At 52.5% G+C, this 5,239-nt stretch overlaps 1 pseudogene; it reads right to left on the reverse strand.

Annotated features, from left to right (window-relative positions):
• Positions 1-4,110: 4,110 nt before the first annotated feature.
• LOC119330220 lies at positions 4,111-4,974 on the reverse strand (annotated as a pseudogene).
• Between the last annotated feature and the right edge of the window lie 265 nt (positions 4,975-5,239).

Here is a 5,239-nt window from a genome sequence, read left to right on the forward strand (position 1 = left end):
TTGCCATTAGCTATTAAATGGAAGAACTGAGTGTTTACGTCCCCCTGGACCACTCTACGTACTTTAGCACGTAAAGCCCACTTCATTTCTTCTTCGCGGAGTAGTTCTTTTAACCTCTTTTCCGCCTCATTTTTAACCTGAAGCTCTGCTGGTGACAAAATGTTGGATTCAGCCTGAATGTCCAGGTCATGTATAAGAGTAAGGAGTCTATCCTTTTCAATCTTATACACACCACTAAGGTGCTTATCCCAACCTCGTAAGAAACTTCTCAAGTTCCTAATCTTATTCTGCCACCTCTCAATTGGAGATTTGCCTCGAACATCTTTAACCCATTCCCTCGCTATCAAATCTAAGAACCCTTCCCGTTCAAACCACGACGTCTCAAAGGAGAAGGTGTTCTTGTTACCCACATGATTCGGCTCCCCTGAGTCCACGAAAAATGGGGTATGATCAGATATTCCCCTCGAAAGAGCTTGCACCGTAACCAGCGGGAATTTCTGTTCCCACTCCACGCTTGCAAGAAGTCTATCAAGTTTTTCATAGGATGGGTTTGGTAGAGCGTTAGCCCATGTGAACTTTCGACCAGAAAGTTCTATCTCTCTCAGATCCAAGCTTTCAATAATGGTGTTGAACATGAAGGACCATCTGCCATTAAAGTTATCATTGTTCTTCTCCTCTCTCCTCCTGATGATATTGAAATCACCTCCAACTAAAATTGGCAGCTGCTCTGATCCACAGATTCGAACAAGGTCTGCGAGAAACTCCGCTTTAAGCTCTGGTTGCGCGGCACCATAAACCGCCACCAAAGCCCAGTTAAAGCCATCCATCTTAGACCTAACTCGAAACTTGACCGTGAAATCGCCCATCACTACACTACGGACTTCAAGCGAATCGCATCTCACACCGAGTAAGATACCACCCGATCTTCCTCGCGGAGGGAGGCAATGCCAATCAAAATCAATACCACCAACCAGAGAGGAGAGAAACTGCGGTGCAAAGTTATCTCTACCCGTCTCTGATAGAGCAACGAAGTCTAACTTCTCTTCTACAGCTGTCTCAGCCAGGAATCTTCTTTTAGCCAAGTCCTTTAGACCTCTGCTATTCCAAAAAATTCCTCTCATAGTTCATCATGGAATTTTTTGGTGGTTCGAATCCTAGCACTCCTACGAACTGCGGAATCGGGATAGATCTTCCGTTTCCACTTACGCTTAGGTTTACTAAGCTCAGGCACCCGGTCCTCATGACCGGGTTCACCAATATTAGTCGAATCGTTCTCTGAGAAACATAATCTTCCTCAGCGTCATGGTTGGTGGGTGCTAGATCCGCACACAAGCTATCAATCCCTCTAAGCCCTAACGCATTAATCTCATCATCATTCATTGGTTTAACTGCTGCAAGATTACGAATAGTCTCTAAAGCACGTTCTGCCTCCAGATCTAAAATATCATTCACCGACTTAGTAATCTCACTGTCCGTAGCACCTAGTGAAACTCCTAATTGGTTTGCATTATTTATAATGTCCTCATTAGAAAAATGCAATAGTGAATTAGATAAGTTGACGGACATACCAGACGTAAACGCAGCCTCCTGAAGCTTGGCCGCCCTCATAGCGCACCGCTGCTGCATATCGTCCACCTCGGGAACGTCTAGGATGCGAGCACTCATCCGTCTCCCCTCGGAGATAGGGTCCGGGATCCCACCAAACGCGATCACCTCCTCTCTAGTATAACCTGGCATGGAGACCCTGAAAGGTGGTGCCGAAGTTACTAGAGATGGCGTCCGCGGGCTCCCGATCCCCTTGGACGCATGCCCCACCGCAGGCAGTGGGGGAGAGAGAAGGACGGGGGCCTCCTGCCCGCGGCCTCCTCCCGCCACTGCCGCCAAGTCAGAGGGTGAAGCCATCGGCGAGTTGGTCCTCCTGACCAACGGTGAAGAGGGAGGAGACCGGGTCTCCTGCCCTGGCCTCCCCCCAAGCGCAGCAGCTGCCACCGTCAGAGAGGGAATCGAGGCCGCCTGCCTCGGACTCCCTGATGCAGCAGTCACCGACCCCCTCGGGGCCGACGCCAGTAGCGTAGCCGGCATCGGTAAAGGAACGGGAGAAGAGGGGACTCCATGTCCCGATTCCCCTCCCCCACACCCCATCGCGCCCGTTATCGCCGACACCGGAGTCAGGACCGCGGGTGTCGGCAGACCAAGCAAACCCTCAGCCGGCCTCATCACCGAATCGGCGGCCAAAGGCCCCACCTGACGATCAGCAGACAAAACAGGCTCCCTCTCGAACTCCAACGAAGGAAGCGTGTGCTCAAGATAATCACCAGACTCCACCCGGTCACTCCATAGCCTGGGAGGTGCCGAGGCGGGTTCAAAAGACCCAAAGCGCAGAGTATTCATAGGAACCGCCGGTGAGACTGTGGGCTCAGTCCCAGATCCAGTCCCCGCTGACTGAGAGGCTGTGTGAGATCCCTCTCGCATGGACTCATCTGACGGTGCCCCCTTAGCTCCCGCATTACCATCCCGATCGTGCATATCAACATCGTTACCATTAACTGCATCATCAAATAGGTCGGTGTCCTCAAACTCAATATCTAACGGGAACACCTCGCCCTTGTAAGTCCAGTTCACCTTATCAGGCACATACTCAATATCCAGAATGCTTACTAACAGTCGGGCTATCCCATTGGCACGTGTGAAGGCCATGTCCACTTTTACTGTCTTACCAACCAAGATACCCAAACTGGCCACCACGCGAGCATCCTGCAGAGGCTTAGACGGAGCCCCCAAAAACCGCAACCAGACCTGTGTAAGCGGTTTTCCCTTAGGCTCGACCTGTTTCCACTCGTTAAACTCCAGGATACACTTAGTACCGGGAACTTTACCCAAGCCAAAACTCAACAATCTCTGCAAATCTTCCACAGACGGGAAATCAACCTTAAAAACTCTGTCCTCAATGTGCACCAGATCCCAAACAAAATCACCGGGAGCTAGCTCCTGCAGCCTCCTCACAATCTGTGCCTCAGTCACCTCGCCCTGGGTCGCTCTCACAATCCCAGTAGTCAAACTCAGGTTATCCTCCGGGACCTCTCTCGCCGCCGGGGACTCAAAAAACATTAGCTCAGCACAGTAGACTCCATAGATATTCAGAGTCGGGGGAAGGTCACGTAACAACGGGCACTCTCCCGAGTCATGTGCAAGCTTGCCACATGACTCGCACAGCTGGGCCACACACTCAGCAATGAAGTGACCCTTCTCACCACAACGATAGCAAATCATCCTCTCCTTTTTACGAGCATACTTAGACGCCCTCTCAGCATCAGACCTGTCGGTAGCCTCATCCACCGTCCCAGTCTCCGGAATCTCAATACTTGCCATAGCATTCACCACCTCCATAGCCTGTGTCGGAAGCTCAGAAGATGTAAGCTGAGGCTCCTCCGTAGCAACCGAAGGAAGAACAGCCCTGGGAGGGGGCGGGCGGTGAAATCTCCCGCGGCCCCCACCTCGACCACCACGACGGGCACGAAAGCCTCCTCTCTGGCGGTGATCCGGGCCAGATGCCCCCTCGACAAAACCACCAGCCGGACCGAGAAACGGTCGTTCCGCAGACCCGTCGCCTCGAGGTGGATCATTGGTCGCTTTGTTGTTCGTCTGAGCCGGCCCGGACTGGTTTTGAGCTATCCTCGCAACATAATGGGGCGGAGGCGCCGCACGAGGCTGATTGGCAGCAGCCACCGGCATGCCCCCAAGAGGCCGCTGTCCACCGCGGCCAGCTGGAGGCCCACCAGTCGTTCCCGGCGCCCCCGGCCGAACCCCTCCGCGCCCCGCCGCCGGCAGAGCAGCGGGCGCCGTACCCGGCGTCGGGGGCCTCAAGCCACCCCGACCAATAGCCGGCTGGGGGGGGGGGGGCTTGCCCCACAGGCCGCGTGGCCGACGTGCCAGCGCCTCGGCCTTGGTTTCCGTTAACATAGGGAAAGCAAAGCCATAAGAGCACAAGGTAGTAAGAAGGTAAATAATTGATGAAAATATTAATGAAATTGCATCTAATATCTTTTGATCACATGGCGATCAAATTATGCATCCCACAGTAAAAAAATTTACAATAATTCCGCCACGGAAGATTTGATCCCTTATTACAGAATTGACATCTAGCCATCCGGCGTTCACTACTGCTGGAAAATAACGAGCAGGTGAATGCTCCATGGCGTTCACAACGATGGATCATCGGTCCCACGGTATATTTGATATGATATATGTACGCATGTATGTATCTGTAGGAGTTGAGCGATGGGAGGAGAGATGAATTTAAAGCGCCCATGTGTCGAACTTGCCGGAGACGAAGTCGTAGTGGCCGCCGACCAGCTTGAGGGTTCCGTTGGCCACAGCCTCCTTGACGAACGGGTAGGTGCTCAGGTTCTGGAGGGACACGTTGACGGCCTCCTGCGGAAACGAGAACGAACGGTTCAGAAACATATCATCTCTTGGTCAACGAGTTAATCAATTCATTCACATGCTAAGTACGAAATGGTAGATGGCCAATGTTGCGAACAGACGAACCTTTTCCAGGACACCGCACTGCTCCTCAAAAGCCATCTCGGAGCACTCGGCCTTCACCTTCTTCCTGGCCGTGTACCCGATCCTGACCCAGTCCTCGACGAAGTGGCTGATAGACACCAACCAAACAGCTTCGGTCAGAAAGAGCAGATGGAAGAAAAGTACATTCAGATTCAACCCGTGTTTTCGTCATCTACAAACTTACAAGGTGTCGTCGGCACTATCCTTGACGTTGAGGAGGGCCTTGATCCCGCCGCAGCGGCTGTGGCCGATCACCACAGATGACCTCGACCTTGAGGGCGCAGACGGCTTGTTCTTGCAGTAGCATGGGACCATGGCGGCGATGTTGCGGATGGTGAAGGCCTCGCCGGGCTCCAGGCCAAGCGTCACCGACGGGCACACGCGCGAGTCGGCGCAAGCGAACACCATGTTTGCACAACATAATTTATTTAGCTGACAACATTTCACAGATTTGTTTGTGATAAGCAGATGCGCTATTCTATTCACGCTTTGACTGTTTTGGCCAGCCGGGTGGAACAAAAGAATAAGCACAATATGCTGATAGCGTGATATGTGGAGTGCACGTTTCTGAGACAGCTTTGTAACAGAGCCTACCACTCTTGACATTCTGTCCGGGGCCCCTTTTTATCCATCCCGGCGGGAGAAAACCGGAAGTAGATAAATTTTGCTTTTG

Source organism: Triticum dicoccoides, chromosome 7A (genome assembly GCF_002162155.2).
Source record: "Triticum dicoccoides isolate Atlit2015 ecotype Zavitan chromosome 7A, WEW_v2.0, whole genome shotgun sequence".
In the NCBI taxonomy this organism is placed as follows: domain Eukaryota; kingdom Viridiplantae; phylum Streptophyta; class Magnoliopsida; order Poales; family Poaceae; genus Triticum; species Triticum dicoccoides.